Source organism: Mauremys mutica, chromosome 19 (genome assembly GCF_020497125.1).
Source record: "Mauremys mutica isolate MM-2020 ecotype Southern chromosome 19, ASM2049712v1, whole genome shotgun sequence".
In the NCBI taxonomy this organism is placed as follows: Eukaryota; Metazoa; Chordata; order Testudines; family Geoemydidae; genus Mauremys; species Mauremys mutica.
In genome coordinates, this window is record NC_059090.1 from 16,549,409 (window position 1) to 16,575,278 (window position 25,870).

General features: G+C 42.6%; 1 protein-coding gene across 10 annotated transcripts in view; it reads right to left on the bottom strand.

The window, feature by feature from the left end:
• The window catches only part of RAP1GAP2 (RAP1 GTPase activating protein 2), a 299,431-nt gene that overhangs the window by 51,210 nt on the left and 222,351 nt on the right, over window positions 1-25,870 (bottom strand). Inside the window, exons 1-2 of one of the 10 annotated variants that reach the window (XM_044993833.1) lie at window positions 7,849-7,954; window positions 7,149-7,216 (exon numbers count right to left, since the gene is read on the bottom strand). The exons of 7 other annotated variants lie outside the window; for them this stretch is intronic. The gene's annotated coding sequence lies outside the window, so the exon portion shown is untranslated. Of the gene's footprint in view, window positions 1-1,359; window positions 1,432-7,148; window positions 7,217-7,848; window positions 7,955-25,870 lie in introns of those variants that run through there. 2 more of the 10 variants (XM_044993832.1, XM_044993836.1) reach the window with 2 other exon arrangements.

Sequence of the window (25,870 nt, forward strand, 5' to 3'; positions counted from 1 at the left end):
TGTCAGAGGACTGAGTACCAGGGAGTCTCAGGGTTGGACTGATCAAAGCCAGAGAAAACCTGGCTGTAAGAATCCTTTGAGATTTTCTTTGGTTAACTCCAGCTGCAGAAAAGTCCTTTTTCCTTCCAGGCATGCGGCTTGAGACCCAAGCCCGGGGCGTGTTTGTCCTTTACTCAGCCGTAGGCATTCTCGACCTGTCAGACCCACTCGAGTTTCCTCAGAAGAGTGCTCAGACATGATAGACATGAGCACAAGACAGGTAGGCAGGTAGACAGCCCAACAGAGAGAAATTCTGAGCCCTCCCTGTTTCGACGAAGCGGTACCTTGCGTACTGTTTATCAGATTCATGTCAACGACACCAGCCAAATCAATTTGAGCTTAGACATATTCAGCTCCAAGACTGATTCCAAGGAACTTCCCTAAGGCCAAGTTACCCTCTTATACGTAAATTATTTACTCCCTTCAGTATCACTAAATACATGAGATTAGCCGTAGGTGGCTCAATGCAGCTGTGACGGTTGCCCCCTCACACACACTCTGGGCTGCCACCTGATGTACTGGGGTCCCACTGAGCCCGCCCGTTCCACCAGCTTCCTCACCCTGTCCTGCTGTGCCAGGCCCTGAAGCCTCCTCTTGCACAGTGGTTCTCACCCAGGGGTCCAGGGCCCACTGGGGGGTCATGAGCAGGTGTCAGGGGGCCGCCAAAATAAGCCAGCGAGCAAGGCCAGTGTTAGACCCACTGGAGCCTGGGGCTGAAGCCGAAGCCCAGGCCCCACCGCCCTGGGCTGAAGCCGAAGCCTGAGCAACTTAGCTTTGCTGAGCCCCCCGCAACATGGGGCCCCAGGCAATTGCCCCGCTTGCTACCCCGTAATGCTACCCGTGGCTTTTAACCCACTGGACATGCAGAAAAAGAGTTGTGGCGGCACCGGCGGGCCGTGGAGTCCTTATAGCATGTGGGGGAGGCCTCAGAAAGAAAAAGCTTGAGAACCCCTCCTCTAGCGCACACACAGGCATGGACACACCCAGCAGCAGAAAGGCACGGACCCTGACATCAGCTCTGCCAGGGGACCGCCCGGCACTCAAGTGCACCCCCCTTCTGGGGTGCAAACCCAAAATGGTTGTGTCTCGTGCTGCACAGAGAACTGTACAGGGTGGAGGGAGATATGCACAGCCCCGCCCCGCCCCCCTTTATGAATTGCACAGACTGGGTTAGAGAAACCCTAAACACGTTTATTAACTACAAAGGCCAGATTTTAAGTGGTTATAAGGGATAGCAAACAGATCACAGTAAATTACTGACCAAATAACAAACTAAGCTTAATACACTATAGAAACTGGCTGCAAGTAATAATTTCTCACCCGAAATGTTGTCTTAAGCAGGCTGCAGTGTTTCTTGAAGACAAACTGCTCTTGCTTGCAGCTTAGAACTCCAGATATCCCTTTCACAGGCCAGGCGCCTTCTAGCCAAGGTCCAGTCCTTTCTTCCCCAGATCAGTCTGAGGTATTTTCAGCAGTCATCTTGGGCAGGGATTCAGTGAGGAACCAACCCTGATTAACTCACTTTCCTGCCTTATATAGGATTTACATGTGGCTGGAATCCTTTGTTTCCCTGATTCCCCACCCCCTAGTGGAAAAATGCTAGCAGTCCAAGATGGAGCCCAATACCAGGTGACATGATCACATGACCCCGTTGTGTCAAAGTAGCCATAAATCCTCAGGAAGACTTCACAGGGAGATTAGCATCTTCAAAGTCTTATTGTTCTCGCTAATGGTGCATTGACTAACTAGCCAGACTGATTGAACTTTGTCTGGTGGGCGTTCCCCAGGTGCAAACACTTTTGTAATTGATACATAGTCCATATTCCTAACTTTAGACACAAAAATGATACATGCATACAAATAGGATAATCATATTCAATAAATCATCACCTTTCCGATGCCATATTCACATCATAACAATCTCCCTATGAAGAAAATGGGGTGTAGTGTCACAGCATCAAATACACCCCACCCTGCCTACTCTGTCTTTCCTTGTTTATTGTGATACGGCTACTTCCCTTTAATTTCCTCCTGCAATTCGTTTCTCCCTATTACAGGCACTCTTCAAAGAAAAACACTGAAAGTACCGTACTTGGCTCCCACAGAAAACGCCAGAACAAGAGTCAAAATGAGGCGGCAGGTTGAGAACTTACCCATCCTTACAACAAAGTGAATATAGTGAACATGATCTAGACTGTTCTCAGTGGTAGAAGATGACAGAACAAGGAGTAATGGTCTCAAGTTGCAGAGGGGGAGGTTTAGGTTGGATATTAGGAAAAACTTTTTCACTAGTAGGGTGGTGAAGAACTGGAATGGGTTACCTAGGGAGGTGGTGGAATCTCCTTCCTTAGAGGTTTTTAAGGTCAGGCTTGACAAAGCCCTGGCTGGGATGATTTAGTTGGGTTTGGTCCTGCTTTGAGCAGGGGGTTGGACTAGATGACCTCCTGAGGTCCCTTCCAACCCTGAGATTCTATGACCAATCCATTAGCAGGTTAATAACAATCAGCTGGAATAGCAGCCACTTTCGCATGACTCAGAGTTTGCTTTTCATTGGTGCAATATAATATTTCAAATGATAATCACCCCTTGTTCAACTAAACTATAAAGTAATTTGTTGTCTCAGTTACCTGCCCCAATTTATGTTGAGTTTTACTATAGCTTTTAAGCTATTTTTTTTCTTATAACACTACCAGTATTACCAACCTAGTGTTCAAAAATCATGACATTAGCTTAAAAAAATCATGAGATTGTAAAAATAATGTTTGGGGTTCTTTTTATTTGCCTTCTAGGTTTTACACATTTAGGGCTCACATTTTCAAGTGTTTCTCCACAACCAAGGGAAATAGAAACTGACAAAAACAAAACCACAGAGCTGAGATTCTCACATGACCACACAGGGGCTAGGGCTTTAAGAAAAAACATGAAACTTTACAGGAATTTGGCACACGGTAAGCCAAAGAAAAGGACAATATGCCAGCACGCCACTGGTGTTTGCAAAGTGGCCATTTGTTCTCAGAAATCAGGCAGAAAAACAGCTGGCTAGCTATTCCGTTTGTACATACAAATCTGAATGTCTGAAATTTGCACATAACATTTTCAAACTGGGCTCACAAGACCTTACCCCCTTGTAGGAGGTGATCTTTAAACAACGATAAATAAAAGGAAACAAAGCCAATTAAGATCCATAATAATCGCTGAGATTGACATGCAGACTTAGAAACTACAAATGAAAACAGTTTCAAACAGAACACCTACAAACCATTGCCTTGCAAGATTCAAGTCCAGGATTCTGCATTTCGCTGGCTACAGCTGAGGACAACCTTAACACCTTGAGCAATGCAAGGACTGCTGTAGACGCAGCTCCCTGCAGTAGTTTAGCGGGCATGGTTTTACGGATAACTGTCTACTTGGCAAATGATCTAAGGAGACCAATGAGTTAGGGACTTTGATTAAAAGTCCCACAAGGCCCCTCACAAAAAGGGCTCAACATCAAGTGCTTCACAGCCCCGATCCTACAACTGAAAGTGTGCGGGCAAGCTGCTCCGCCTTCCCAGAGGCCCATTTACTTCCCTGGGGCTGCGTGTGTGCAGAGCCGGCTGCTCAGGCACTGAAGTCACCATTTGCTAAAGTTACCCTCTTTTCAGTCTGACTTTATGGTCCAGATAATCACACCAGCTGTTGCAGGAGAAAAACAGATGCAATCCCCCTCCCCTCACACACACCCCGGCACGCCGATCTGAGCAGAGAGTGTGTCTTTGTACGTTTGGAAAGTGCCTAGCACACAGCGTGTGCTGCTGGAGTACAGAGACACACATAATGACAGTGATTCCGTTCATCTTTAAACTCAAGGGGCAAAACCAAAATAGTTTCTTGATTTTACCCACTTCCCCCCCCCACACACACAAAAGAAGCTCCTTTTTAATATATATTATTATATGTATTACCCCATTCACAGAATAGCGTTAGTGGCTCCAAAGGTACATCACGCTGGGAAAACGGGACAGAGAGGGGCTGAGACCACTACTCCAGCCTTTCAGTCAGCTCGACCTGCTGGCTGGTGGAAGCCTCCAAGGTGGTGGATGGATTTTACCTCTAAAGCTCACCTCTGCATTTCATATGCACCCCCCAGGGTTCCTTTGGCTTTATGGGTATGTCTGCACTGCACACTAAGCCTGGGCTCTGACTCAGGTTTGAGCCCAACCCCCCCGGCCACACACAAATCGGTTTGACTTGGGTCAGGAAGTGCTCAGGACCTGGGTCCGAGGACCCTGCTCGGGTGGGGAAGGTCAGTCAGAGCCTGAGTCCTATTGAGACTCGGTCCAAGCCACAGACCTGAGTCAGAAGGTCTGCTATGTGCAGCACAGATGCCTTAGCACGGCTTTGAGACCCAGATCCAGCAGTTGTAATCCCAGGTTTCCTATGCAGTGTGAACACTCAAGCGTGGGCTTGGAAAGGCCGAGTCCACAAGCGCAGGTCCATGGTTTACAATGCAGTGTAGACATACCCTAAGCAGCCCGAGTGAATTTGCCCCACATGGGACAAGGGCCACATGCTCAATACCCCCTGCATATTTCCAAGTGCCTCCCCATTTGCGTATCAGATGTCACTTTTGCTGGTGATGATTGCACACAGGGACAATTGTCTGATCTGCAAGAGCACTGGTTGAGAAATTGGCCCCAAAAGTCTAAATGAGACAGACTTTGTAACAACATATAAAGGCCCCTTTAGCCACAGCCCACAGGCAAATACAGACCTCGACATTAGTGGCAAGATTCCAGCGAGCCAGCCAAGCTAAACTAGATTAACGCATCACTTTGTGAATTTTCAGTCATTTGTCATTTCGGATCTTTTGATCAAACAATCCCAGGGTAATTCAATTGAATGCTCAGTTACCCCTAATCCACCCCCACTCCCTATAGGGACCTATCCATCCCTTGTCTAAAAATAGAGACAGGCTACTCATCTGCCCAAAACATGTTTGTAAAATATTGGGACACACCCTTAAACAAACATGTGGCTTTTCCAGAATCAAGCAGAGGAGGAAGCATGCTACTAAAGCAGCTTCTCTCCACCCCCACAGTCTTCTTCATTCCTTTGTTTGCTCACAATAGACAGTGGCCAGCAAACAGCTTGAGCTCAGGTGGCCGGTTACAAGAGGTGTGGGCTAATGGCTAGAGAGCTGAGAGAAGGCAGGGGCAGTGAGAAGATACTACAGGTCAAAGGAGGATAATGTGGAAGATGGGATTAGCAGCCATGATTCTGCTCGCTGCTCATGAATGGCTCGAAGAGGCTCCCTAAGACTGGAGAGCACCGTGTTGGAGAGAATGGCACTTACGGCAGCTTTTCAGCAGACTCTGCAGTAAATATCCAGTTTTCCAATAATAAAACAAAAGGGGTTTTGTCTAAAAAAGAAAAACCAGAGAGAGGAAAAGAAAGCAGGCAAATTTTGTATGATCCTTTGGAGAAAACATATTTGCCAGAGGACAATTTTCACTGTAATAGTAGCCTAGGCGTTGCTCTAATTTACTCCAGGCTGCGAAGATAAGAAGAAACTATTAGCACAGCCAAGGAATGGACCAACTTTGGGGAAAACCCAGCCTTGCCTCTTTTTCCAGTGCTGCACTGTCAGAGTGGCAAAAGTGTCCCCAGAAGCCAGCTTATCAAAGAGTCCAATATCCACAATTGGTGAATGTTGGGTGCTGAGCACTTCCGAAAATCTGGCTTCTATGGTGGGTATTTTTGAGAGTCTGGTCCCACATCACCTCTGTGTCAATGGAGGTGGCAAGACCCAACCTGAGCCAATTAGAACAGGTTTAGGGCCACAATACAGTGGCAGTGTACTACACAGCAGCCAGTGCCATGTTGCGAGATCTGGCCCACTCTTTAAAATGGTGCTCTAGCGCTGAGTATAATTAAAAAAAAAAAAAAAGAATTTATCTAAAAAAAATTGAAGTTGACAGTATGCCTGTAGCTCTTAGATATCTCTGCATCCTTAAGCCTGATCATATTATAGCACAAATAAAATCTTCCCATCTTTGATGTTATAGTTAAAACAAATGTACTTTTGTGATTCTTATCAGCATGTAACACTGTCCGCTGTAGTTTTAACTTTAGCAGCACAGGAAGGCTATACTTCCCCCATTCTTGTGCAACTAGTGTTCCAAAACTGAAGCTACCGTATGTCCCTCTTAAAAGCCTACGGAAAGCAAAATGCCACAGTGGAAACTAATCTCCATTATTAGCACTGACAAGCCAAACTGGTCTAGTAACTTGTACTAGTAATGGGTTTATAAATGCAAAATGCACAAAATGAAAATCTTTTAGTCCATAACTTGCTCTCTTTCACTGGTAGATCAAAACTCTCCCACAGTTAAACACTGTTCAAGCTAAACTCCAATACCATAGAAAAGGTAAAGAATGCAGAGAGTTAATTTTTACATTTTATTAGGAAAACACGGTTATTCTTTTCTCTCAGCATTAGACAATCTGCGGACTGTTTATAGCCATATCAGCTACCGCTCACTATTTATTTAACTCCCATATTACACATGCAGGTGAGGTTTTAGTCAACACTTACCACGGCTTCTGAACAACTTAATGAAGAAAAATGTAATTAGCAAATGCCCAGTTTGAAACTCTTCTTGTAAATGACACCCAGAAGGGGTGCTACACGCTGGGAAACAGCAGCTAATGATCCCACATGGTATGCACTGGGGCATGTAGCCAGTGCATCCGTCTTAGTACCCATCTCCCCCTTTTCAGTGCAACACTTACCAAAAAGTTCCTTAAGAAATCCATCATCTTCTCAACATTCCTCTCCTTGCAACAGCCAGGGAAAACTCTACACATTGAAAGCTGCTGCTGCCGCTGAACTTCCTTATTGTGATCAAATAAGGAGCTCCTGAAGTTTGATGCCAGCCCATCCATGCAGAACTCTCTCAAATCCGTCCCCTCCCTTTGTTAATGTTTCTCCAAGCAAGAGACATGACCGGACTGTTGTTTTGCGTGTTAAAGGGTGGGTCAATTCAGAAGGCAATGTGCCCAAAACAGGTTGTGCAGGAAGCATGCTACAGGATTTTAAAAGAACAAATTCTTTGCCTCAAACTCACATCTTGGAATGGATTCAAAGTCCTTCTAAGATGCGACACTCACACCGACTTACAAGGCAACCTGTAAACTGCAGATAGATTTGACATTTAAAGAGCTGAGTAGCATATTAGTAGAGCCACGCATGGAACTGACTGGGGGAGGGGGAAATCACAGGATTACTAGGAGGGGGGAATAACCAGGGGGGGTGCAGAGCTGGTTGGCCACATTCTGATCTCACTGGCATACTTCAATGGCGGTAACTCTGCATTTACATCAGTGTAACTGAGACCAGGATATGGCCCTTGGTGTGTCTGGAGTTCATGCATGGCAGCTAACATACAGCAGTAACAATAAAAACCGTTCCCATTTACTTAGTAACTTCCATATGAAAATATTATCCACCGCCTAGTTGGGAGTAGCAGGGCAATGTTGTTAGACACATTTCACAGGTGGGCAAAGTAAGGCACAGCAAAGCAATATAACTCGGCCAGTCTATCTGCCTCAAGGGCCATCATGACACCCATCCCCATAGTATCTAAGTGCTTCCCATTTCAATTAAATCTGCATAGCAAAGACCATCATGGAGTTTTCTCCTCATCTGTAACCATGGTGATGATGGACATCATCATCAGTCTCATACTGCAAGTAAAGTGGTATAGGCAGGAATGAAGCCCAGGGTCCCCTTGTCCCAAATTCCCTGCACTAAACTTTGTACAATACCACTCCGTGTGGCTGCAGTGGGAGAATGCAGGCATCATTTCAATGGATCCACAGGACAGACTCTATGCCAGGTCTCTGAGACAGTAGCACCAATGCTGGAAAGGTTTAGTTAGCTGGGGAGAAAAGAACATCATCCTTAGTACTTAGCAAACACAAACTGTCCACCCTTGTAATTCCTGGGAAAAGAAACTGAAGTGAAGGTGAGGATCAAAGCTAGAAGGCATGTAGAGACTCTGACAGATATAATTGCTCTGAACGAGTTAACTGCTACATCTGTTTCTTTGCTGGCAGCACACAGTGTATGTTGCATGGCAAATGAGTGGGGAAACAGATTTAAAACTCTGCAGAGTCTTCAGCTGTTTTTCACAACTGGAAGGAATGTGAATGTGTGCACCGCACAGAGCAATTTTCAGGAAATCCTATGGTACTTCCACATCCATCTGTCTTAGCGTTCCTATTACCTAGTGTGACCGAGTGCCTGCATGGGCCACACTGGGAATGCCACACACAGGACAGACTGCAAGAAATAGGGCAGACAATCCCCAAAACTGGTGTTTATTCTATAATTAGATTCACCATGCCAATAACAAAACAGCTTCTGTGATACTACACTGATTAACCATAAGCCGAACAGTCCCCAATAGGAAATCCAACCCTTGGCTCCCATCTAGACAGCCAAGCCTAATATAGTGAGGGTTACTGAAAACATGATTCCTCAAGAGGTGAGGTTCACCAATCCCAAAGGACTAGACACTTATCCCCAGGTCAATATGAGTCTTAATCACACCCAATAATCACGCTGATGCCATCTGTAGTCATTAAAAACTAAAGATTTCATAATAAAAGGGAAAAGAAAGAGAGTTACAAATGGTTACAAGATCAATATACATACAAGTGATTTCCAATGTTCATAGTTCAGGATCATAGCAGTGATGGAAAGAACTGCTGGCTTGCAGAGTTCCCGCTAATTTTTCCCACCCACGTGTGGAATGGGTTTTGTTCTGTGCACCAAGATGGAGGTGATGTGTGACATAGTTTTCCTATGCCTAGGTAAACTAATTTCACTCATTCAATAAGGCAATTAGTTGGTCCTCTATTATAACATAGATACTTACACTGAAGACAATGTAGATAATATTATTAGTTTTCTACATTATCTTACATCTTTGATTTTAAGATTAACTGTAGAAGCAGCAAAGAATCCTGTGGCACCTTATAGACTAACAGACGTTTTGCAGCATGATGCAGCAGTGGCTTGCATCCGAAGAAGTGGGTATTCAGCCACGAAAGCTCATGCTGCAAAACGTCTGTTAGTCTATAAGGTGCCACAGGATTCTTTGCTGCTTCTACAGAACCAGAATAACACGGCTACCCCTCTGATATAAGATTAACTGGACACAGTCACATATATAATTAAGGCAATTAAGACATGAAAGGGAATTAGCATCTACAAGCTAATCTGGTTACATTGTTAAACTTCTAACAAGATATAGGTAAACAAAGACAAATACACATAGCATCTACCCTTGATTTCTATGACTACAAATGAATGCCTTGATGATTGCTAGTCTAGTACATCTCTTTGAAATTCACATACGAGTAGATTGTCTTAATTGCGGTTATAATGCCCCCTGTTAAGTTGTTACGGGTCATACACAGGTTGGCTGGTCTGCCAGCATCACACCTAGGCATCTATTGACGCAAAATACATTCTAACCACCCCATATCCAGTCATCTCCAGTCCACACAGTTTACCATCTGCACAAAAAAGTCGCCATCTTTCCCCACCTCTCAGCAAAGATTTGGTAGCAAAGAAGGTCGTGAGTTGCCAAATTACGAAGACTTCATTATTTTTACAAGATGCACTTCTACAGGGCATTGCTGGTGTCATAAATAATGAATGCCCAGCTAGGGCATAACTGTCAAAGGAAATGAGCAAAGGACATTTCTCCATGTATTAGCCTGGCTTTTCTTTTTACTGAGCTTATTCGTTTAATATTTGGCAAAATTCACAGTGGATCCTGCCATGACTGGGATGTGTCATCAGTTCCTTTGATTGCAGGAGGATAGCGGCCATTAGTTACTAATCTTCACAATTTAGGGGATGCGTTAAGATGTGTGAGGAGCACATTACAGCGCTGACCCAGTCAGCTTTTTTACCATCTGCCTCTGGCTAGGAGATTACAACCTCGCCTTTCGGATGTGGAGCTTGCCACTGTTATCCATGCCTCGGCTATCTCAAGATTAGACTATTGTAATGTCTACAGCTCAAGCCCATTCACAGTCTGACGCTGCTGCAGAACATAGTGGCTCATTTACTGAGCAGAGCTTCTCACTGGACGCATTTTGCCACCAATACTCTGGGATATGGCACTGGCTGCCCAATGGTCTCCAAGCGGCGTGTAAGGTTTTGGTTATGACGTACGATTACCATTTCTGGTTTTCGGAGTTTAATGATTTCATGGGTTTGGCAATTTTTGAATTCTAGGGAGATGTAAAAAATCAGAGGTTTTGGGGGCTCTCTTTCTATATACATATGAAATTATGAAGGGAGGAGATGGCTGGTCGGCTGAGTTCCTGTGGAACTGATGATTGTAATGCTGATGAGATTTAGTTGAATTGTATTGGATAATTAATGGTGTTAGGATGCCTAGAGCCTTGGATAGATGTCTATTGTGTGTGTATATATATATATATATATATATATATATATATATAGTGCATATTAACAAGGTTGTAGTGTACTGCTAAAAAGATACTGCTGAACCAGAATGAAAACGACAATTATATGAGATGGATTCAGGAACTAATAGCTCTGATGGTCCCTTTGGGTACCATCAACAGGAACCAACATCTTTGCCAGCCAGCTGGCCAGTTGCCTTTGGACTTCCTCAAAACAGAGGTACTTCCTACAAAGCCAGCCAATTATGGTTGCATAATCAGTTACAACAATAGTCAGTGGGAATTTAGATTAGATTCGGACCAATTAATGTCATGAATATGCAGCTAGATCATAGAGTCTTTAAAGAGTGATTCAGAAATGACTGCATATGCTAGCAATTAATAGTTACTCACTGAGGAGTGGTATCTTCTGATGCAGCAGTGTCATGTTGTTCCACCTGGTGTTCTGGAAAGCAATTTCCACATCCCATGTGTTCTGGTTTATTTATTCAATATGTTCAGATCAGCAGTGCACAAGTCCACAACACATTTCTTTGCCCCCACTTAAGTCAACAGGAGTTATGGCATATCTAGTGGCCAACCTGCATTAAATCTGGACTCTGCTTGTTTTCTGAATTCACGAGTCACCAGAACAGGCTAATTGCATGGAAAGTTCATACTCTTTAAAGATTTGAACCAACTTCTATTGAAATCAATGAGAATCTTTTATTTGACATCACAGGAGTTGGATTGGGCCATAAGGAAATATAACTAATGTGCCCAGAGTTTTAATAGTAAATGTCAAAAAATAAAGCTTTGGAAGAAATATAAATCCTCACACTTCAGGGCATGCAGTCAGTCAGTAACTTTCCTTTTCTCTCCCATAACCACTTACTGAGAGTTTCCTCCTCTGATGCAGTTGGAGACAGGTTTTTGGACTACACAGAATGAATTCCAGCAGACAGAGCATCGATTTTTAAGGTCTCCTAGGAAAGACGCCCTTCTCCCCCATAATGTATATGGAATTTAGTATATATCCACATTACATGTGAACACGTAACCACAGAGACTGAAGTAAGTTCACACCTAGGGAGTTCCCTCCAGCTCTCGGTTGATTCACATTAGCTTGGGTGCCATGGGAAAAGTTTCTACTGCTGCTAACCGTACAGTATATGGCCCGAATTCAGCAACAGGCTTAACCACATGCCTAAATTTAAGCATGTATTAAAGTCCATCCTTATTCAGCATATTACTTAAGCATGTGCTTACGTGTTTTGCTGAATCAAGGCCTCTTTTCTGTGAACAAACAGACGACATCAGTTTCCAGTGCAATCCACCCATCATCTTTCATAACCACTATTTTTTTTAGGAAGCATTTTTTAGGATGCACAATGTCACTTCTTAAATTAGTGTCCGTCACTTAAATCAAAGCAAGTGGGGGAAGGGGAAAAAGAAGTTTGAATAAATAAATAAATAAATATAACCACGTTAGTAGCCACAACGTATTTTCAGTGTGCAAATGAACCCAGATCCTACTTGCAGATGATTGTTATCTTGTCATTAGATTCCATTATGGTGTAACTGAATTTGATGGATGCATCCTCCAACTTGCTTCAGAATGATCATTCTTGTTTGTAATGATTATGACTATTATGGGACAGACTATTGTAGGCCTTATTGCATAATGTATATCGGAATAAGAGAGACTAATGCTGCCAGACAACGGTGTGGACTGCCTAAGTACAGTACCTGTAAAAACGAACCCAGCTTAAAGGTACAATAATATCCCAGTCACTATTATTAATCACGAAGGCTGGTTGAAAAATTTCTAACAAAACCTTTTCCACTCAGAAAATAGAGTTTTGCCTAAATCAAAATTTTCCACAAGAAAAGATCAATTTCAGCTGAATTTTCTGTCTGAAAAATCAAACAACAAAACATTAAATTTTAAGTCAAAAACTTCAGTTTCAACATCAGTCAGTTGAAAACATCAATAAAAACATTTTGACATTTTCCAAATTGAAGTTTTTCTAAACATTTTATCCTGTGAAAAGTTTCAACATGATGACATTTTGGCCCAATTTGGGATGAAAACAAATGTTGAGATATAGACATTTCCTGTGGCAAGGAAATTCTGTTGTTCTATTAGCTCTATTAAACACAAACTACAGTCGCTCATTATTGAAAGACTAGCAATATGAACAAATTTTAATGAAACATGAGCCTATAACATGCATGATACATAATACTGCCTATGACACAAAATAACCAGACTAAGGCATTGGTATCCATACATCTCAAAGAATCATAATCAGGGCTGAATTAAGGCAACAGGGACTGTAGCCGCAACCCCACACTATCGTCCCATTCCTGTGCCTGAGGTTGGTAGCAGGTTTCAGTTAAGATGAACGGGGTAGTTCACCTCTTGGAGCTACTGTTTCAGGCTGTCTGCAGACTCAGGCATCAATTACAGTGGGGCCATGTTTTCAAGCTTTTGAGTCCATGAGGGCTAGGAATCCTATTTATTTGTAAATGAAAGCTGAGAGTCTGATCCCATCCTACAGGAATACCGCACCAGCCCAAGCACTTGAGAAAGCCAGTCAATATTTTTACAAGTGCTTAGACAAAGCAGAGGCTTGGCTTTCAAAAAAAAAGCTTTGTCAACCACATGTGCTGGAAGAATTCGAGACCCAAGGGCTTGAGAAGTCAGAGATTCCAAGGCCAGAAGGCACCGTTGAGATCATCTAGTCTGACTTGCTGTATAATACAGGCCAGAGAACTTCCCCAAAACAATTCCTACAGCAGATATTTTAGGAAAACATCCAGTCTGGACTGAAAAATTGTCAGTGATGGAGAATCCACACAAGCCTTGGTAAATTGTTCCAATGGTTAATTACTCTCAAAAATAATTTAAAAATATACATCTCATGGGGGGAGGGATAGCTCAGTGGTTTGAGCATTGGCCTGCTAAACCCAGGATTGTGAGTTCAATCCTTGATAGGGCCATTTCAGGATCTAGGGCAAAAATCTGTCTGGGGATTGGTCCTGCTTTGAGCAGGGGGTTGGACTAGATGATCTCCTGAGGTCCCTTCCAACCCTGATATTCTATGATTTCCAGTCTGCAACACACCCTCGTCTCTTAGATCTGTAGTTCTTCCCCCCTAGGAGTCCAGGGTGCTCAGCAGGTTGTAGAGGGAGCAAGCACTGGGCTTCAACAGGACAAATTGTTATTTTTTGCTTCGGATGCCAGCTCTGGAAGGCAAATGACCGACATCTTGCAGCTGGAAATTACAGCCCCCTCCCCTCCGCCCCCACATACTACCACCCTCACCCCCTCGCAAAAGAACACCAGTGACAGTGAGGCTATAAACTCCGCTCAGTGAAAGGGCAGGCAGCGAAGCAGTGAGTCAGAGAAAGTGAGAGACTGGGAGAGCAGGGGAAACGGTGTCTGCCAAGTGGTTTTGCTGCTTCCAGACACTCCTCTGCTACTGAGACGCAAACAGGTTTTGCAGAGGAGTTTGCAAATGCCACGGCTCTCTGTCCAGTGTTGTTGTATAAACATCGGGGTTGCCAGATAGGATCAAACCTGTGCTCTGTATAATGCAGTATCTCATCTCCAACAGTGGCCAGCACTAGATGTTTTAGAGAAAGATGTAAGAACCCCCACAGGAGGCAGATGTGGCACAAAGTGCCCCCAGTGAACAGGGACAGGTCTGTAGTTCATGTGTGGCAACGAAAGCCAGTTAAATACTATTGATGTCACTATTGTATGTTGGTGCTAGAACAGGTACAATTTTAACAGCAAGTAAAATGACCCCTGGTCTTACTAAGGGCTTGTCTACACTTAACGGGGATCGATGAGCAGCGATCAATGCATCAGTGGTCCATTTAGGGGGTCTAGTGAAGACCCGCTAAATTGACCGCAGATCGCTCTCCCGTTGACATCGCGTAGTGTGGACCCCATGGTAAGTAGGTCTAAGCTACATTGATTTGAGTTACGCTATTCACGTAACTCAAACTGCATAGCTTAGATCGAGTTTCCCCTGTAGTATAGACATGGCCTAGGTCTCACCTGGTGGTCTTTAGGCCACAGAACTCCTCAGGCCCGCTACACCTTTGCCCTGCACCTCTGTGCAATCATTTACACCGGTGCAAAATGGAGGCAAAAAGCTACTGATTTAGAATAGGAACATTTTGCATCCATATTGCACTGTAAAAATGATTACACACAAGGTACAAAGAGCACTGCTGAATTCAGTTCCCAGGGTTTAACTTTCAGCGATTCAGAGCACCCACCACCCCAAACTGAAGTCAACAGCAGAGCTGGCCAGAAAACCTATGTCAAAACTTTTTTTTTTAAACAGAAAATACAATTTTTTGTCAAAATCAGAAGATTCTGAAGACCAGGTCAATTTTGACCATGCCTCGTTCTCAAAAAAAAAGAAAAAAAATGAAAAATCAAAACTTGTCATTATTTCAGAAAATACTGCAATTTTCTTTCAAAACTTCTTTCGAACCCTTGGAATTTTATTTTATGGATGTTTTCTCATTTTTATTATTTTTCCATTTATTTATATTTACATTTTCCTTATTTTATTTTTATTATTTTTACATTATTTCATAATACTATGACATCGCTGACGTGTTTTATTTTATTTTTAAAACCATTATGGGCAACTGCTACTTAGGATGCTTCTATCTGCACTAGCTTCTTTTCTAGATCAACGTGTCTCCTGTTTGTGTCATAATGAAACAGTTTGACACTGCTGTGGGAGATGTGCTTGCTCAAAGACTCCAGGAGCAGAATTCCAGGCTGTGCAGCAATGTGGGATTCTTGAAAAGAAAGGTGCTGTGTAAATGTCAGGTGTTACAGGCCAGATCTTCAAGCGATGTAAACCAAGGCAGGTCCACTGACACCAGGGAAGCTTTGATGTTTTACACTCACGGAGTATCTGGCTGTACTTCTCATGGGGTCTGTCTTTAGTTTTTCATAAAATCTAACTATTAAAGAGGGCCATAACAACGCTGCTTTAACCAGAGGATTTCAAAACACTTTACATACATTAATTAAGCCTCACAAGCTCCCTGTGATGTAGATGAATATCCTTGTCCTTACTTCATAGATACATAAATGGAGACATTAGAGATGGGCAACTACTCTATCTATAAGCAAAGGCCAGTGCGAACCTTCACCTCAAACCGTCCCATTTAAAAAGGGAGGTGGTGTGCCCTAGTGGATAGAGCCCAGGAGTGAGACTCAGGAGAGCTGATTCTATTCCCAGCTCTGACACTGGCCTGCTGGGTGACTTTTGGCACGTCCCTTTACAACTCTGTGCCTTAGTTTTCCCATCTGTAAAATGGGGATAACGATGCTTGCTTACTTCGTAAAGCACTTTACAATCCACTGATGAATAGCAACTGTAAGAGGTGGGTACTATTAAAACTTTTAGAGATTCCAAAATATCAACTTCACCTTTGTATTAGGTGATCTCTTGTGCTCAGTAGTACTCATTCTGTGGGTAGTTCCATCACCTTCAATGTAAGTGCAGCAGAATCAGGTGCTAAGTGATTTTCCCCATGTGATGCATGAAGTCCGTGACAGAGCCAAGGCTTGAACACACATCTTCTCAGGCTGAGGTAGGGACTGTACTCAGCTATCCTCTTTCTCAGTCCAGTATTTTAACAAGACTATCCTTCCTTGTCCTTCATTTGAGTGATGGAATTTTAAATTCCTAAAACTTTCCTCTAGGGCATTATAAGCCCTCTCCAAACTTGAGTAAAAACAAAACAAAAAGAAAAGTTTATAAACACAAGGAGGAAAATGTGTGATGAGAACAAAGCAGTAACTCTTCTCCACGAAGCAGGCCATAATAAACACATCTAAAGAAGTCCATAACATGCTCTTTCAGTTTAGTTTGGAAGACAACATGCCTTTTGTTTTTATGAACATGTGGCATTCCTGAAGCTTCCTGGCATGCCAGCAAAAAAATCAAATCAGACCACCACCTGCAACTTGCTAACAAATTGAATGCACTCGTACGGTATGTCTCTTCCAAGATCCAGTGACGTTGATTACAATGCATAATTTAGACCAGACTCTGGAATTGTCACTTTCACTTAGGAGTAGATGAGTTTGAGATTTTTACCACATTCTGACTCACCTTTCTTAAAGGATAACCACACATACGTAGAAGATTGTGGAATCCTTTAATCTGATTGCAAAACAGAGTAAGTCGCTAATCACCTTTTAATTGCGTTAATTACACATAGATACAAATGAATAATCAGCAATGAAATAGGAATCCTCCAGTCTTGCCAGTAGGTCTTATCCTGCAGTACTTCCTTAAACAAAACTGATTGGTGATTTCTAGGGGAATTTTGCCTAAATCACAACTGTAAGATTGGGGCCCATGGTTTGTGACAAGAGCAGATCAGAATTTCAATTCATGAGAAAGGCTGGAGACTTTCATATTTGTTTTAGGGCAGTTCACATTATTTCAAAACATATGGGGCAATGTCTATATTTTTTTCCACACTGGTTTTTAAAAGTAACTAACAGAAACTTAGTAACAGGTTTCCGAGTAGCAGCCGTGTTAGTCTGTATCCGCAAAAAGAACAGGAGTACTTGTGGCTCAAATAAATGTGTTAGTCTCTAAGGTGCCACAAGTACTCCTGTTCTTTTTGCAGAAACTTAGTACTTAAGTTTAAAGAACTGTTGAAGTCCAAACTTAAGGATATTGCAGGATGTCGCCATATTTGTCACAGCAACCTGTGAATTTGCTCAGCGCTCACTTAGTTGTATAGCTGTTGACGTGTGCTTCCATGTTGACTGGAGCATGCCACGGGAGCAATTCCAAAAGCCATCAAGTGCACTCTCCCCTCCTTCTAAAAGACAGGACAGTTAACGGAGTCCTTACATATACGGGAAAAACTCCCAACTGCTTAAGAGAAGGCAAAACAAGGCCCCATTGTACTGACTGCTATAGGGGATTCCTAAGTGCAGTTGTGGTTGTGTATCCCAACCATTCAGACCATATCTCACTAGCCTAGGTAAACATCCTGCTAATATGGAGACAGGTATGCGAAGACGGCTATCTTTTTCAGACACACAGCAGATGAGAATCTTGGAAATGTGTACTAAAAAAACAGTGCAGGCAGTACAAGCTTTTATAGTCCCATCAAGATTTGATTGGGCCTATTAATGTCCTAGTATAAAGTACAAACATTTATTTCTGATGTATCGCATTGCCTGTGGTAAAACTCTCAAATCTAAATAAAGCGCGGCTTTAATTTGGTATGCATGTCTTTAGCAAAGCCTTCTGGAGAGCCATAGGAGGCAAACAGAAAATTAAGAGTGCGAACTATAAAGAAGTGCAAGGCAAATGGGACAGAATTTCACACAAGTTAATATGTTACCAGAGGAAGCGTGTCTGTGGGTAAATATAACCAGTCTTAAAGATACAGAGCCCTCACGTCAACCTATCACTAGGCTTGGACTGTATATGAATCAAGGAGAAAGGATGGTCTTGCGCCTAAGGCACTGGACTGTGGAGCTGGGCAAAGAACAGATTTTTTTGGCTCACTGGCAATTCAACAAAATTGAAAAATTATTTGGGGTCGAAAGAAATGTCTCATTGGACTCAAAGCGAAACATTTCATTTCAATTCTAAACATTTTTAAATGGCTTTGAGTGTTTCCAAATAAAATTAATATTCAAAACAAGGCATTTTGAACCAAAAACCTGAAATATTTCATTTAGAAAATGTCAGAACAAAAATTTCATTTTTTCCCCTAAACAAACAATTTGGCAAAACTGACACACATTTGTGAAATGGTTCGATGACAATGAATCTGCATTTCTCATTAGAAAAACTTTTAGCCAAAAAATGTTCACCAGCTCTACTGGACTTGGGCTCAGGAGCCTGGATTTAGTTCCTGGCTCCCTATACGACCTTTGAGAAGCCTCTGTGACTCACTTCTCCATCTGGGGGTAATAAATAAGGATAAATAAATGAACAATAATGCTTCCTTTGTCTGTCTTGCCTATCTAGGGACCATCTCTTGCAATGTGTACTTAACACGCCTAGCACAAAAGGATTTTGATCTTGTTTGGAGTCTCTGGGCACTCCTGCTGGACAAATAATAAACAATATAATAATCCCATAAAGCCTATTATTCAAATGGCTGCAATATTTTAAAACAAAATTAGTGCCTGGATTTGGTTTGCACCCCTAACCTAAGGCAAGATTTGCAGGGGTAAAGTACTGGTAGAAACGGAAGACAAACAGTCAAACAAAACAGAGTCCCATTTAATTATATCACATGAAGGCAGACAACTAAATATTGACAAATTTTCTAAGTGCTTGTATACAAATGCAGGAAGTCTAAATACTAAGATGGGTGAACTTGAGTACCAGGTATTAAATAATATTGATATAATCGGCATCACAGAAACTTGGGTGGAACAATGATAATCAATGGGACATGCTAATACCAGGGTACAAAATATATAGAAATGACAGGGTAGGTTGCACTGGTGGGGGAGTGGCTATAGGTGAAAGTCAAACATACAGAGAGTCAAACGTAATAAAAAGCTTAAATGAATCAAACTGAATCTCTATGCTTCAACAATAAAAACATAGGAGTAGAAATATACTACTGACCACCTAACCAGGCTGATGACAGTGACTGTGAAATGCTCAGGGAGATTAGAGAGCATACAAAAACAGAAAACCCAGTAATAATGGGGGATTTCAGGTATCCTCATATTAACTAGGAACATATCACTGTGACGCTGGCAGAGCAGGTGTTAGCTCATACCAAGGCCTCACTGAACACTTACAAATGCATAACTGGAAATGCAGAAGCTGGGAATGGGCGACAGAGGATGGATCACTTGATGATTGCCTGTTCTGTTCATTCCCCCTGGGGCATCTGGCATTGGCCACTGTCAGAAAATAGGATACTGGACTAGATGGACCTTTGGTCTTACCTAGTATGGCCGTTCTTATGTTCAGTTTTGCTTACCTATTCATCAGCATTATCCAAATAGATATTAGACATTAAGTTGATAAGAATGTGTTTAGTGTTTAGACTTTATAAAATGCTTAGAGGATGCTACATGTACTGATCTCATTTATAACCTCTATAGCCCACGGTAGAAAGATATATAGACTGTTTGCATTGTAAACCTCTATAATTGTGTAATTCACCAAACAGGAAAAGCAGCATTAATTCAGGTAAAACATGAAGGAAGGAAAACAAGGTAGTGTCAGATCAAAGGAGAGAGGCCCTGTTGCCTACACCCTAACTCCTTCCAGGAAGGGGCGACCTAGGGACGAACTCATCCCATTAATTTTGGACTTTGGAGTGAAGGGGATAAAAATCCCTAACAATGAGAAACCGGATCTTTTTCATGCTACCTGGACTCTGAGAGGCAAAGATTCCTAAACATAAGCAAACAGATCCCCGTGCTGCACGGCATGGTTAACCCTGAAAGATATTTTAAATTAACAGATTACTACAACTCTGTCACCCTTGGAATCACAGACTGAAACTCACTTGTGTATACATGCTTGCTTGTTTTAACCTGTAAATAACTCTCTTATTCCCTTTTGCTAGTTAATACACCTTTAGTTAGTTGATAACAGGATTGGCTGCCAGCATTGTCTTTGGTGTGAGATCTAAGGTACAAATTGACCTGAAATAAGTGACTGGTCTCTTTTTGTTGGTTTTGTGGGGAGGGGGGGCATTTATCACTAAGTCCAGCTTCCCTGGGTGGCAAGATAGACTGGACTGTCTGTGACTCCATGGTAAGGCTGTCACTGTGATCCTCGCCAATCTATTATAATTCTTGGACGAGGGTGATCCAATGGATATGGTGTACTTTGACTTTCAGAAAGTCTTGACAAGGTCCCTTACCAAAGGCTCTTAAGCAAAGTAGGCAGTCATGGTACAAGAAGGAAAGTTGTCTCTGGATCGGTAACTAAATGGTAGGAATAAATGGTCAGTTTCCACAGTAGAGAGAGGTAAACAGCAAGATCCCCCAAAGATCTGTACTGGGACCAGTGCTGTTCAACGTATGCATAAATCATTGGGGAAAAGGGGTAAATAGCGAGGTGGCAAGGTGTGCAGATGGTACAAAATCACTCAAGATAGTTAAGTCCAAAGAGGCGAAAAGGGATCTCACAAAATCGGGTGACTAGGCAACACAATGACAGCTGAAATTCAATGTGGATAAATGCAAAGCAATGAAGGTTGGGAGAACATAATCCCAACTATACATACAAAATGATGGAATCTAAATTAGCTATTCCCACTCAAGAACGAGATCTTGTTTCAGAGAACTCTCCACACCTGCTCTCTTTGCAGCAGCAGCAGTGAAAAAAGCGAACAGAATGCTAGGAACCATTAGGAAAGGAATAGATAATAGGACAGAAAATATCATAATGCCACTGTATAAATCCATGGCATGCCCACCTCTTGAATAATGCATGCAGTTTCGGTCTCCACAGCACAAAAAAGATACATTAGAATTAGAAAAGGTACACACAGCAGGGCAATGAAAATTATTACTGGTATAGAACAGCTACCATGCAAGCAGAGATTAAAAAGACCGGGACTGTTCTTAGAAAAGAGATGACTGGGGATCTGATAGAGGTCTATAAAATCATGAATGGTGTGGAGAAAGTGAATAGGGAAGTGTTATTTACCCTTTCACCTACCACAAGAACCAGGGCTCTTTAATAGGCAGTAGGTTTAAAACAATTAATTAATAGGCAGTAGGTTTAAAACAAACAAAAGCAAATACTTCTTTACACAACGCACAGTCACCCTGTGAGACTCGTTGCCCAGGGATGTTGTGAAGGCCAGAAGTATAACAGGGTTCAAAAAAGAATTAGATAAGTTCATGGGGGGTGGGTCCATCAATGACTATTAGCCAAAATGATCAGGGAGACAGCCTCATCCTCTACGGTCCCTAAACCTCTGACTGCCAGACGCTGGGACTGGACGTCCCGGGATGGATCACTTGATAAATTGCCCTGTTCTGTTCATTCCCTCTGAAGCATTTGGCGCCGGTCACTGACAGAAGACAGGATACTGGGCTAGACAGACCCCAGTATGGCCATTCTTGTGTTCTTATGACTTTTACTTGACTAGCCCCGAGCTGATTTCTTCCTTCCAGTGAAAAGAAAAACAACATCAGCAAACTGAACCAAAGACAGTGTCGGCTCTGCTGTAACAGCTTCAGCCCTCATCTGTTTCTGGGTTGCTAAGCTAACCTCAGGAGGATGCAGTCTGGAACTTCTGGACAAATAGGTTCCAGAATGAGGAGTTCTAGAACACAGACAGTAACCTGCAGTGGGACCTTGCAGCTTCAGATAAGGCTATCAGATGGCGTGACATATGGTAACACAAACCCTATTGGACTGCTTTCCAGTTGAGAAAGTCCTCATGTGCACTGTATTGACACAAGTGCTCTCATTATTTCTTTCTTTTTTTAAAAAATCAGGGAAGATTGGGAGGTTATCTATCATTAGACCTTCACAGACCATTCACACTGAGACCCAAAATTATCCTAAACTCTCTTGCTTTCAGGCTTCATTACAAACTGAAAACTCACCCTTAGTTTGTCTAACATGTCTTTGAGTAAGCATGGGCTCAGTTTCCTGAAAAGGCTGGTCTGATATAAATGCAAAATGTATAGTTTTCCAGTACCAGGTTGAAACTTATTGGCTTTGCAGGCTGAATCTTAATTTGAGGCAGAGAAAAATAAAGGAGTTGTCACTTTAAATATGTGGCGTTGTAACAGGATCGTCAAGATTTTACACTGCAGAACCCGTTAAGTTTATCACACACAGAGGCATGCACACTATGTGTATTTATCTCCAGAGGTATTCCTGAAGCAACATTCTTTCTCTGAAAAAAATACTAATTAAGCATTACCAATACCTATTGCAAATGCCCATTTTGCATGTGCTCAGACCTGCATGTGCTCAGACCTAAGAACCCTGTCCGAACCCCACTAGAGTTCCATGGACTAAATTAGGAATTAGAAAAATCCTGATCCATAAGCTTCAAAAGTGATTACCTGGATGCCTTTCTCAGGTGGTGTGAAATTAAAATGATTAGAGCCACTGAGTCCCCATAGCCACATCCAGAACTTTAGAAGCCTTGGATTTAGTTATGAAAAGCCTATCTGAGCACAATGATCACACAGACTTTTTCCAAAATTCAAATGAAGCCAGAGAATACTGTGAGTGGGGACAGACATGAGAAGATGATGATGGCAAGGGAATGTGGCAGAGAGAAACCCCAAAGGCATACAAGTCAAAAATTGACTGTTATTATAAAATAGGTATATAGTGCCATAAAATTACATTGCATCCTTTGCACAAATAGTTCTCTGCCCTGGTCAGCTTAAAATCTAAATAAGCCAAGATTTAAAAAAATACAGAATCGGCTCAAAGTTCAGTGGGGACAGAAAGAGAAAAAAAGAGAGAAAGGGGGGGAGTTGTTTATAGAGAAGAACAGAGGAGAGATTGAAGAGATGGACTTGGAGGAGAATGACTGATCGTTCGTTTGATGGATTAAGTGCATGTTCCAGTTGAGGAACTTTTGAAAAGTAAGGGAAGTCTTCTCATGGATCAGTAACTGGTTAAAAGGGTAGGAATAAATGATCAGTTTTCAGAATGGAGAGAGATGAATAGTGGTATCCTTGAGAGGCCAGTACTGGGACCAGTACTGTTCAACATATTCATCTGGAAAAATGGGTAAACAGTGAGGTGGCAAAATTTGCAGATGATACAAAACTATTCAAGATAGTTAAGTCCCAGGCAGAGTGTGTTGAGAAGTACTGCGAAGAGTTACAAAGGGATCTCACAAAACTTGGTGACTGGGCAACAAAATGGCAAATGAAATTCAATGTTGATAAATGCAAAGTAATGCACATTGGAAAACAATGAAGCAGGATATCTACCTATCTAAATTATTATCTACTTAGGCACCTGCATGGCCCTCATCACCAGTGTCTGGCCACCAAGAAGCACATAGCCAAGAGTGAAAGAAGAAGAGAAATGGATTAATAAGGCAAGAGTATAGGGAGCAAGACTGAATGGAGACAAAATTAGGGAAGGCTGCTCACCAGAGCAAAGAATTTAACCAGACTTATTTTAAGCTTTCTGTGATATTACTTCCTTGTGCCCACCTAGTTGATCTGCCCAGCCAAAACTACAATGGTTAAGGTGGGATACAGTTTTTCCTTGTGGCTCATTGATCATATGCACAAACTGTGGCCACTTTACCATACACATCACACTTCATCTGTCCGAAGTCTGTGATGAGTCTCTCACCTGTTAGTCAGAGATCATAGAACAACATAGAAAAGACTTGAATGAGTAGGCACTGCTATTAGATATATTTTCACGAGCACTGCCCCCATTGCGACACTTGAATGTCTTCATTCGGAGCTGGGCAGTCAGATGCCTATGTTATTGCCTTTTTATTTAGTAGGAATGGTAAATGCAGAGTAGCTCAGAATTCCCTCCTGGCAAATTCATTGAAGACAAAATTTCTATCACAAACATCATTAAAACAAAACCAACAGCAGAAATCATTTTTAGAACACAGGCCATATAATAAAAAGCACAGACATTCACAACCCACCAAGTCCAGTTCAGAACTCATCAGGGAGATTCTCAAAAAGAGGGTAATTTAATTGCAGGCAGAACAAACTCTCATGAGACTGTGGGGTTCGGAACATACAGAGAGACACACGCAGAAAAAATTGAATTTAGGCCAAGTGTTACCAAACAATTTAATACCTTTCTGCAACATAAAAGAAATTACTCCTACAATATGTTTCTTCTAATGGAGGCAGAGCCACCTGATAGAAACCATTACAGCAACAAAGCTTGTCAATTTCAGCCCATGTGAGAAAAACAAACATTCTGTTCTTCACTGCGGAGAAAGGAGCTATTAAAGATGTAGAAAGGGCTATGCTATGGTTTGTTGGGTTTGCGACTCAAAGATAAGGTTCGAGATGCCAAGAGGCCTGACTGCACGTGAAAAAGTTGCAGTTATGAGAGGCTATATAAGGCTTTCGGCTCACCCTGCTGCCAGTGTCAAGTAACCTCAAAGCAGCCGCGTGCCCCCCTGGTGAATGCTCTCTGGCATAGGGAGCTATGCCGGCTCTGCTCCACCACCGCTGCAAGGGGTAAATCGGGAGTACGTTGGGGGCAGGCCAGATGAGTCGGGCAGGGATCAAGTGCAGGAGGTGGTGTGGCTAAAGTGGTCCTGTACTGCACCGTTTCCCCATTGTGGTTATCACACTGGGGCTATGGCAGTGGGAAGGGCAACTTAGAATAGGGGAGACACAAGCCACCTCCCATCAGTGCAGGGATGAATGGATTATGTGGGCTTGAGTGCCCTGCCCTCCCACTGGGCATGATCCTGCTCCCACAGAAATCAAGGAGAGCTCTGTCTTTAATGTCAATAAGAGGAGGACCAGGTTCCATGAAATCAGTGGCTCAATCCTTAGGTGCACTAGTGGTTTAACCCTCGGCTTATCTTACCACAGCCTCAAACCAGGCCTATAGCTCTTCCAATGCACTTTTTAGTCTCGTTCCCAACGTGTACCATACTACACTGACTCTGCAGGCCAGGGCCTCTCAGGAACAGTCACCTGCCATCATGCAGAATTGTATCACAGTACGTTTGCAAAGTGGCCACATCTACTAGTCACTGGGCTGTGACTCTCCCTGTCTCTCCCCATTCTACTATGTCCCTTGTCATCTATTCATCCACGTTTCCAGCCGCGAAACCCCTAGACCCTCCTCAAAACTGGGACCATGACCATACGCTCAGTCTAACCTACCAGGAAGTTTAGCTCATGGATAGGATTTTGCTATCTCAAAGCAATCAGTAAACTTGCCAGTGAACACTGTGGCCAGTAGAACAATAGAGCATTTCAGGTTCCCAGTCACCTTCTGGGAAAGAAGGGAGAGAAAATTCCCTGGATCTAGTGACCAGATTAGACAAAATAAACAGAGTCTGGTTTAAGGAAGAGATTTAATTCCAGAAAGATTAGCCAAACCTCTGCAAATTGTTTGTAATTTCAATGTGCAAATACTAGCGCTGACTCTCTTTTCAGAGCTCATTTGGAAAAATGATCAGCCTTTCTACTCCTTCTGCAGAAATCATCACAAAGCCAGAAGGAAAAGGTCTTTCCTCCCCCCACACCTGAGTTTTTTCCCCTATTGCAATAAAACTAGCACTTTTTCTTACTAACTCCTGACATTTCACTTGCTGGCATGTCACGACCTTCATTAAAAAGCTGGAATCAATGACTTGTCTTCTATTG